This window comes from Macaca fascicularis, chromosome X (assembly GCF_037993035.2).
Source record: "Macaca fascicularis isolate 582-1 chromosome X, T2T-MFA8v1.1".
NCBI classification, from domain to species: domain Eukaryota; kingdom Metazoa; phylum Chordata; class Mammalia; order Primates; family Cercopithecidae; genus Macaca; species Macaca fascicularis.
Window position 1 is genome coordinate 1,813,486 of NC_088395.1, and position 10,972 is coordinate 1,824,457.

Sequence of the window (10,972 nt, forward strand, 5' to 3'; positions counted from 1 at the left end):
ACGGGCGCCTGTAGTCCCAGCTACTCCAGAGGCTGAGGCAGGAGAATCGCTTGAACCCAGGAGGCGAAGGTTGCAGTGAGCTGAGATGACGCCACTGTACTCCAGCCTGGGTGACAGAGCAAGACTCCATCAAAAAAAAAAAAAAAGAAAGAAAAAGAAAAGAGGAAGAATATTCCTGACCAGGTCTGGAAACTGGAGGTCAAAGCAAAATTATAATGGTGATGATAAATAAGTGGAAAACTGGTACACATTGACTTTGTGGTGAAAATTTCAAGCCAAGTTCATATTTATAGAGAAGATTGGCTGGGTGCGATAGTTCATGCTTGTAATCCCAGCACTTTGGAAACCTGAGGAGGGCAGACTGCTTGAGCCCAGGAGTCCAAGGCCAGCCTGGGCAACACAGCAAGACCTCATCTCTACGAAAATTACATACATTAGCTGGACATGGTGGTGTGCACCATAGTCCCAGCTATTTGGGAGGCTTAGGTGGGAGGACTGCTTGAGCCTGGGAGATGGAGATTGCAGTGAGCCGAGATCACGCCACTGCACTCCAGCCTGGATGACCGAGCAAGACCTTGTTTCAAAAAAATAAAAGGAAAGAAAAAAAATAAAAGATCTGTGGTCTTAAGAAAAGTCTAGGGTCAGGCGCAGTGGCTCACGCCCGTAAACCTAGCACTTTGGGAGGCCGAGGCGGGCAGATCACAAGGTCAGGAGATCGAGACCATCCTGGCTAACAGTGAAACTCCGTCTCTACTAGAAACACAAAAAATTAGCCGGGCGAGGTGGCGGGCTCCTGTAGTCCCAGCTACTCGGGAGGCTGAGGCAGGAGAATGGTGTGAACCCAGAAGGCGGAGCTTGCAGTGAGCCCAGATCGCGCCACTGCACTCCAGCTTGGGTGACAGAGCGAGACTCCGTCTCAAATAAAAAAAAAAAAAAAAGAAGAAGAGGAGGAAAAGTTCATGGTGACAGATAAAGTTTCCACAGTTATTTGCACATTGGAGAGTGAAAGATTTGAAGTCAAATGCATCATATCAAAGCTCATAGTTCCTGAGACCTTAGCACGTATCAGACTTAGATGTGAGTGGGTTACATAAAGTCACTCACTCTGTCTTGAAGAAAACCGTCTGAGTTGAATACTGTGACTGTCGTAATCTACAGATCCTGACAGGCAGTCCACGGGGCAACGTGACTTGCCCAGGGTAACAGACACGTCCTGGGGAGAATTTGGAATTTGAACACTAGGATCTCAAGTGCAAAAATGTACACTCTTCGTGTGGCCCAGCAGAGAGAGAAGGACCCAAGTATGAAGAAATCCTGGCCTTTGGAGGAAGAAGAGATGGAGATCATGGTACCAAGCATGAAGAAATCCTGGCCTTTGGAGGAAGAAGAGATGGAGATCATAGGTACCAAGCATGAAGAAATCCTGGCCTTTGGAGGAAGAAGAGATGGAGATCATAGGTACCAAGCATGAAGGAATCCTGGCCTTTGGAGGAAGAAGAGATGGACATCATAGGTACCAAGTGTGAAGGAATCCTGGCCTTTGGAGGAAGAAGAGATGGAGATCATAGGTACCAAGCGTGAAGAAATCCTGGCCTTTGGAGGAAGAAGAGATGGAGATCATAGGTACCAAGAGATCACAAGGCAGAGAAGGTAGAAGTGGCTCCAAGACTGAGGAGAGTCATGGCAGCCCAGACTAGGAGCTATAGGAGGATGGGGAAGTCAACAGAGAGTGCCCAAGAGAGATGGACTGGGCGGTTGGCAGGAAGCGTATCACAGAAGCATTCAGTCATGCATCCTTGTGAGTAGAATGTCCAAGTCAAGTTGCAGGAGATTGACTTGGAACTGAGTGGCATGGAAAGGCAGGTTTGAGTGTCAAAAAATAAAACAAAATAAAGGCAATTTTCACTGGACAGTAAACCGCAGCTCTCAACATGGTTTTAGTTTGGAGCTTAGCAAGAACTGCTGGCTCTTTAGTAGAATGAGGTCATAGTATGAATTTCCAAGACAGGTGTTAGGTTTCATCCTCTGGGTGTTGTGTTGCTTGTAAACAGTTAAAATATTTCTTTTCTAGGCCAGGAACAGTGGCTCACACCTGTAATCCCAGCACTTTGGGAGGCCAAGGCGGGTGGATCACCTGAGGTCAGGAGTTTGCGACCAGCCTGACCAACATGACAAAACCCCGTTTCTACCAAAAATACAAAAATTAGCTGGACGTGGTGGTGGGCGCCTGTAATCCCAGCTACTTGGGAGGCTGAGGCAGGAGAATGGCATGAACCCGGGAGGCAGAGCTTGCAGTGACCCGAGATGGCGCCACTGCACTCCAGTCTGGGTGACAGAGCGAGACTCCATCTCAAAAATGAAATAAAATAAATGCAGTTTTCACTGGACAGTAAACTGCAACTATCGACATGGTTTTAGCTTAGAGTTGAGCAAGAACTTCTGGCTCATCCGCATTAGGAGGTCACAGTATGAATTTCCAAGAGAAGTGTCAGGTTTCATGGCTCTGGGTGTTGCGTTGCTTGTAAACAGTTAAAAGATTTCTTTTCTTCCAGCTGTGTTGTGAATGCATCCCTAAAACAAAGCCATAGACTTCAACAAGAAATCCCACACATGAGAATGATGTGTGTGAGCTTCTTCCAAAAACGCGTGGCAGAAACTGAACTTGCTCCGAGCTGCCAAAAATCTGACAAACAGCCCACTGTCAATCACCCGTCATGGGTTTTCTCATTGCTTTGCGGAGGCTCATTTTAGCTTTCGGGAAAATCTGCAGATCCCAAAATAAACGACTGCAATGGTGCGGTGGGCTGCGGTAGAGGGAAACAGAGCCACGTGGTTCAAAGGAGAAAGGGCATGAGTATGAGCTTAGCCACAGTGGGTTGCTATAGAGGGAAATAGAGCCGCATGGTTCAAAGGAGAAAGGGCATGAGTATGAGCTTAACTGACTGGGCATGAGTACCAAGGAAACTAAGCTACCATAGCCTTCACAATGAAGAAGAAAATGCAGGCAATGCACTCTTGCTCTTAGAAACTGCAAAAAAAGAGGATTAGGTCTCTAAACTGTGTCAGGCACAGTCAGGATCGTAGACATCTCACTGGGTCTTAGGAATCGTACCATGTGCCCGTGGTTGGTCTAATTTTAACAACAGAGTTGAGTGCAAAGCTATATGAGATATCCATTCCTATTTCCTTTTTAGCTCACTTAAAAAAAAAAAAAAACAGACCCAGGTAGAATCCATCCAGTAAAAAATGAAGTCAATGAGGTGAGTGTCTGAAACCGGTGAATATTTCCAATTCCTGTCCTAGTTGAAGAGGATACAAAACATCAAGGGGACAGACACTCAAATGATACCCTCAGATGTTGAAATTGTATAAGATGGCATCCCAGCTAGTGATTTTATATCTGACATCAGTCATGGCCCTAACAATACAGTTTAAAATCATTTTGGAAAAGTATTGAAGATGCCACAGTCTAATTCTCAAACTGGAAAATATTCAAAGAGACCCGTAGAGACCAAACTATATGCCAACTTTTCTTCCTCATTGTATGATCAGAATCACATTTTGTCTACCTTGACAGGGTGCCCTGTCATTTATTTATTTATTTTTTTTACTTTTTTTGGTTGGCGGGAGATAAAGTCTTGTTCTGTCCCCCAGGCTGGAGTGCAGTGGTGCAATCTCAGCTCACTGCAACCTCTGACTCCCAGGTTCAAGCGATTCTCCTGCCTCAGCCTCCCGAGTAGCTGGGATGACAGGCACCCACCACCACACCAGGCTAATTTTTGTATTTTTAGTAGAGATTGGGTTTCACCATATTGGCCAGGCTGGTCTCGAATGCTTGACCTCGAGTGACTCATCTTCCTCAGCCTTCCAAAGTGCTGGGATTACAGGAGTGAGCTGCCACGCCAGGTCCAATATTTTAATGTTTTTTAGATCACTTTGTAACTGCTCTTTTCAAATCTTGAGTCCCCAAGTAGGTGTCACCTTTACCTTACCAGTTTTCATAAGCTGTAAATCTCATAGACAATCCATCGTAACCAATATTTCTCCATCATTGTAGGAAGCAGATGATGATCTATCTGCTGAGGTCACCTGGGGAGAGTGTGATTGACATAAACAGATAATCTCCCCCAGGCAGTCTGACCTCTCTCTCCACGGACTCTGGCAGAGGGATCTCAATGACCACCTCCATGTCCACTAAGGCAAGTAAGTATGGGTGAATGAATATGAATAACCCAAGAGGGAAAGCTGCTTTGGTGAATTTTATGTTCTATTGTCCAGCATCCAGTTAACAGGCAAAATACAGAATATTTCCATGGAGATACAGTACCTGCTTTTGCTTCCAACACACAAGATCTCTCTCAAGAAAGAGAGAATTTCGAGTGTTCTCTGTTCTTCAAAACGGACATTCCAACCTGAGCCATTTGAGAGAGAGAGCTCCACAGTAAGCGCTTTCTGTAAATATAAATGGGGCAGTTTCATGACGCATCTCTCCACTTATTTTCATCGGTGTGTTTAGGTGTCTCTTCTCTTCTCTGTCACCATGTTGCAAAGCAGAGCCTTTTCCATCTGGGTAAAATGGAGACTGCCCAGGGCAACTCCAAAGTGTCAGATTCTATTAGCCTTATCCAATAACCCCATGAGAAGGTCATTCATATTCATCAGCTATGCAGTTCAGTTTCTGGAAATTGTTAATGTACTCAAGACGCCAGCTTCCACATAGCCAACTGCCATCAGGAACCAGACAGTCAGAAGCAGAGGACAAAAGTTACCAGATCTGGCAGGAGACTCTTACTGACGCTAAAATTAGCCTTGGACGACTCACAGAAAAAGTTAATTGCTTGTGACTGCTAGATTTCTGTTGGTGGCAAAGGTTCATTATGACACAGGACACATCGCACTCTGAGCATCTGCCAGTTTATTTTCTGCACGGGGCACGGGCATTTGGTGAGCCCTTCCCATGCGTGAGGCATGGTGATGAGAGAAGAACTAAAACCACATTCTCCTTCTCAAGGGATTGACATTCATGAATGAATAATACTTAAATCACCTAAGTATGAGGGACTCATGTCACGTCTGGAATAGAAGTACAATAGCTGGGTGCAGTGGCTCACATCTGTCATCCCAGCACTTTGGGAGGCCGAGGCAGGTGGATCACCTGAGGTCAGGAGTTTGAGACCAGCCTGGCTAACATGCTGAAACCCCGTTTCTACTAAAAATACAAAAAATTAGCTGGGCGTGGTGGCGGGCACCTGTAATCCCAGCTACTCAGGAGGCTGAGGCAGGAGAATCTCTTGAACCTGGAGGCGGAGGTTGCAGTGAGCCAAGATCGCGCCACTGCACTCCAGCTTGGGCAACACGAGTGAAACTCCATCTCAATAAAACCAACCAACCAAACAAAAACAACCCCAAATAAACCCATAAAAAAAAGTTTGGAAAAAAAAAAGTAGTACAATAAAAGGGGGGTATTTCAGATGGGGGAATGATGTATATGGGGTTCAGAGGATCTTCAAAGAGCAAAATTTGGGTTGGAGCTTGAGTTCCTTTCCTGAACTTGCTATAACAAATTTATACAAACTGGGTGGTTTACAACAATATACATATGTTGTCTCATAGTTCTGGAAGACAGAAGTCTCCGATCAAGATGTTGGGAGGCATGGTTCCTTATGAGGGTTGCAAGAGAGGAATTTGGCTCATGGCTATCTCCTGGCTTCTAGTGGCCCCAGGTATTCCTTGGTGATATGGTTCGGCTGTGTCCCCACCCAAATCTCATCTTGAATTTCCACGTGTTGTGGGAGGGATTCGCTGAGAGGTCATTGAATCATGGGGGCAACTCTTTTTTATGCTGTTCTCATGAGAGTGAATAAATCTCATGAAATCTGATAGTTTCATAAGGGGGTGTTTCCCTGCACAAGCTCTCTCTTTGCCTACTGCCATCCATGTAAGATGTGACTTGCTCCTCCTTGCCTTCAGCCATGATTGTGAGACCTCCCCAGCCACATAGAATTGTAAGTCCATTAAACCTCTCTTTCTTTTGTAAATTGCCCACTCTCGGGTATGTCTTTGTCATCAGTGTGAAAACAGACTAAGACACTTGGCTTGTAGACATATCACCCTGATTTCTGCTTTTCTCTCCAACACGACCTTCATTTTGTGTCTTTTCATCCATTGGTTATAACAACACCTGTCATTGGAGGTCATACCCACCCTGTGGTCTCGTCTTGTGATCTTTACCTTAATTGCATCTTCAAAGACCCTTTTCCATCATAAGGTCCCATTTCCCAGGGGATGAGAGTCTGCACCCGAATGCAGACCTTGGGCAGAGTACAATTGAAAGGGGAGAGAAAAGTAAATATAGCGATGTTTAAACCCATCAATCCTTTTAATTCTCCTTGGATTTTGAGAGAAGTATGGCATTTTGAGCATCCAAAAGCTACAGAGAGACCTTCATCAACAAATTTTAAGATTCTCATGTTTTTCATTATGTCCAAGAATTTCGAATATGTTCATGATTGGAGGACGACCAAAATGTTAAATCCTGCACTAACTGGTATTGACAGCGTGTCCATGTCAAAATGATTCATTAGAAAGGCCAAGAATATCACTGTTTAGCAGGGAGAGATGGAAAGAAAAGGCTACCTAGAAAATGCTCATGAAAAATCAGTACAAGATAAAATTAAGATACCAAATGAAGAGTTGGCATGCTTATTGATGTTTCCTTCAGGTTTGATTTCTGCCTGGTTTACCACTCTCTCCTCCTCACTCACTGGGGAAATTAACTTTATGGGTTCTTCTCCTGTTCTTGCAGGTCTTTCTTTTCTTTTTTTATTGCTTTACTTTTAAAATTATATTTTTACTATATTTTTTATATTATTTTTATTTTATTTTATAATTTTATTTTATTTTTATTTTTTATTGAGACTGGGTCTCACACTGTCACCCAGGCTGGAGTGCCGTGGCGCAATCCCGGCTCACTGCAACCTCCGCCTCCCGGGTTCAAGCAGTTCTCCTGCCTCAGCCTCCTGAGTAGCTGGGATTACGGGCACCTGCCACCACATCCAGCTAATTTTTTGTATTTTTAGTAGAGACAGGGTTTCACCATGTTGGCCAGGTTGGTCCTGAACTGTTGACCGCATTGATTCACCCGCCTCAACCTCCCAAAGTGCTGGGATTACGGGCGTGAGCCACTGCGTCGGACCCTTTCTTTTCATTTCTATGTGGGGCATAACAACTGCCTGTTTAGAGATTCTCAACTCACTCTTTCCCTCGGTCCTGAGCCTCTGACTGTCTCCAAAAATGGCCTGAGCCTCGATTATATTCTGCTTCTCAGCTCTAAATAAATAGGTAACAGTGAAAGGATTGCAAGCCTGCAAAGAAAGGCTAACCGTTGTCTAGTGGAACCCTCCTTTGCTGCAGAGATGGAGAAATGCCTGCCATGAAGTGAGTTCTGTTCTGCAGAAACTTTCTTGGTCTTGAAAATGCACGTTCTGTTGAGGAGGTTGAGGTGGGGGAGTCAAACAGGAGGTGTGAAGGAGCCGGACTTGGCAGCGAGTCTGGGTGCTGACAAGTGGAGACTCAGAGACGCCAACCTCACAGGTGATGAATTGCTGCTATTACCCTGCGGAAATTTGTGACTTTCTAAATCCAATTACCCAACCATGGAAAGTCCCCACCTTTTCTCTCTGACTGCGTCCCTGAGAGAAGGAGCTTTGCCGGATGGAGAACAACCTAGCAATGCCACGTGTGCTGGTGTCGGACTTTTGGATATCACTCTGCTTCAACTTGCCTGGTGGTTCCACGCTATTCTGATTCCTTTACAATGGAATGCTTTGTGAGAAGATGGCAGACACAAGGCAGATCCTTAGAATAAACTGCCGACGATATTAGCTTCTTATGCAATCAGCCAACACCCGGAACATGAAGCTTGCCCCCCGTTTTTGCCACAGCACAGGTTCAGAGCTTTAGGAGCTGGTGAAAAGTAATTCTGGTGGTGGCCACGGAGCCACTTGGCATGAGAGCTACGGGGGTGATATCACCCTAAAGAGATGAGTGCTGTTGAAACTGTTCCTCCATCTCACCTCTCCCTGTTTGTCTAAGCCAGACAAGGTCCACCTGTGCGTGAGTCATCCTGTACCTGGGATTTGTACCTACTGGTCATCCACCTGGCAAAGTAACGCCGCTTAATGTTTCGTGGAAGAGTCCCACAATTCAACGTCAGCGATGAAACAGAGGCTGAAATGGTTCCTGGCACTGTTGGTTCAGAACTTTTGGAGGAGACTTGTTCCCAAGGAAAGGAGAATGAAGACGGTCTCATCAAAATTCCTGGACTCTAAGATACACTTATGCAAAGCCAACCAACCCTCGCCTCCTGAGGCAGCAAATGCATCGTTAGGCCAGAGCTGTCTTCAGCAGACTGAGGCTCTCTTCCAAGTCACACGCTGCAAGTAGCAAGGTGCATAGACCGTGTGCCTCTCACAGAGTTCACATGGCTCCAGTTCGCTGGCTAGAGATGATGAAAAAAAAAAACCCTTCAATTTACACAATTACAGTGTGGGTACCATTTCCACACACTGCTTTGAGCGTCTGTTAAGAAGTATTCTGGGCCGGGCGAGGTGGCTCACGCCTGTAATCCCAGCACTTTGGGAGGCTGAGGTGGGCAGATCACAAGGTCAGGAGTTCAAGACCAGCCTGACCAACATGATGAAACCCAGTCTCTACTAAAAATATAAAAAATTAGCCAGGTGTGGTGGCGGGCGCCTGTAATCCCAGCTACTCGGGAGGCCTGAGGCAGGAGGCGGAGGTTGTGGTGAACTGAGATCACGCCACTGCGCTCCAGCCTGGGCAGCAAGAGCGAAACTCTGTCTCAAGGAAAAAAAAAAAGAAAAAAGAAAAAGAAAAAATAAATGCATGTCCACCTGGAACCCCAGAATGTAACCTTATTTGGAAACAGAGCTTTTGCAGGTCATCCTGTTAACATGAGGTCATCCTGGATTAGGGAGAGCCCTAAATGCAATGACAGGTGTTCTAAGAGTCAGAAGAGCAGACAGAGAAACAGAGGAGAAAGATATGTGGAGATGAAGGCAGAGCCTGGAGGGAGGCAGCCACAAGCCCAGGGACACCTGGAGCCCCTAGAAACTGAGAGAGGCAAGAAAGATCCTCCCCTAGTCTCCTGAGGAAGCACAGCCGTGAGATCCCTTGATCTCAGACTCTGGGTCTCCAGAACTAGAAAAGGACAAATCTCTGTGGTTTTAAACACCTCAGTTTGTGGCTATTTGTTTTGGCGGTCTAGAAAACTCATCTAGCAGACAATGGTCTTTTCTCTCTAATATTTTCTCTATTTTACTGATTCAGGTCGTCACCTTGAAAGGAAAATATTTCCCTCCCTTCCTCCCTCCCTCCCTCCTTCCTTTCGTCTTTCTTTCATCTCTCTTTTCTTTTTTCTCTTTCTTTCTTTTTTCTTTTTTTCTCTCTCTCTTTTTCTTTCTCTATCTTTCCCTCCCTCTCTCCCTCCCTCCCTCCCTTCCTTCCTTCCGTCTCTCTTTCTTTTTCTTTTTTTTCAAAGTCTTGCTCTGTCACCCAGGCTGGAGTGCAATGGTACAATCTCAGCTCACTGCAACCTCTGCCTCCTGGGTTCAAGTGATTCTCCTGCCTCAGCCTCCCGAGTAGCTAGAATTACAGGCACGCACCACCATGCTTGGCTAATTTTAGTATTTTTAGTAGAGACAAGGTATCACCATGTTGGTCAGGCTGGTCTTGAACTCCTGACCTCAGGTGATCTGCCCACTTCGGCCTCCCAAAGTGCTGGGATTATAGGCACGAACCACCAGGCCTGGCCTGAAAGGAAAATATTTGTTATAAATTATTGTAGCATCTTCTACCTACTCAACTTAGAAAAAGCAGATAAGAGGCCGGGCGCAATGACTCACGCCTGTCATCCCAGCACTTTGGGAGGCCGAGACAGGCGGATCACCTGAGGTCGGGAGTTCGAGACCAGCCTGACCAACATGGAGAAAGCCAGTATCGACTAAAACTACAAAATTAGCCGGGTGTGGTGGCGGGCACCTGTAGTCCCAGCTACTCAGGAGGCTGAGGCAGGAGAATCGCTTGAACCCGGGAGGCGGAGGTTGTGGTGAGCCGAGATGGTGCCATTGCACTCCAGCCTGGGCAACAAGAGTGAGACTCCATCTCAAAAAATAAAAAAGAGGCCGGGCGCGGTGGCTCAAGCCTGTAATCCCAGCACTTTGGGAGGCCGAGGTGGGCGGATCACAAGGTCAGGAGATCGAGACCATCCTGGCTAACACGGTGAAACCCCGTCTCTACTAAAAAATACAGAAAACTAGCCGGGTGAGGCGGCGGGCGCCTGTAGTCCCAGCTACTCGGGAGGCTGAGGCAGGAGAATGGCGTAAACCCGGGAGGCGGAGCTGGCAGTGAGCTGAGATCCGGCCACTGTACTCCAGCCTGGGTGACAGAGCGAGACTCCGTCTCAAAAAAAATAAAAAAAATACAAAATGAATACAAAAGAAAAGAAAAGAGAAAGCAGATGAGGCCCCAAACAGTTCACTCAAGTCATGGGCATTAGATCTAAGAACCTACACCTGGGAGAGGGAGGATGTAAGGAGGACACCTCGGCACACTGGGCAGGGGCCATGTGTGTGCTGCAGTGTCCACAGCCCGTCCCCGCGACGCTGACTCACCACCTCCCCTCCCTTCCCCAAGGCTCTGGTTTGTCTTGACCACTCTCTCATGCTGCTCAACGTCTGCGCCTGTTGGTGGCTCAACCCCAGTGGGAAGCCGCTGCAGTTGTTTCTTGGGTCCCCTTTAACCAATGATGACAAGTTCTGTGGCTGAAACAGCAGCAATTTACTCTCTCCAAGTCTTGGAGACATGAGATCGAGGCATGGGCAGGGCTGTGCTCCCTCCAGAGGCTCCAGGGGAGGATCCTTCCTGCCCCTCCCAGCTCCTGGAGGCTCCAGGT

At 46.6% G+C, this 10,972-nt stretch overlaps 1 long non-coding RNA gene across 1 annotated transcript in view; it reads right to left on the bottom strand.

Annotated features, from left to right (window-relative positions):
- LOC141409395 (uncharacterized) overlaps nt 1-9,448 on the bottom strand; it is a 36,095-nt gene extending 26,647 nt beyond the window's left edge. Inside the window, exon 1 of the long non-coding RNA XR_012429895.1 lies at nt 6,232-9,448. This is a non-coding gene — a long non-coding RNA (uncharacterized lncRNA). The remainder of the gene's footprint in view (nt 1-6,231) is intronic.
- Nucleotides 9,449-10,972: the final 1,524 nt, after the last annotated feature.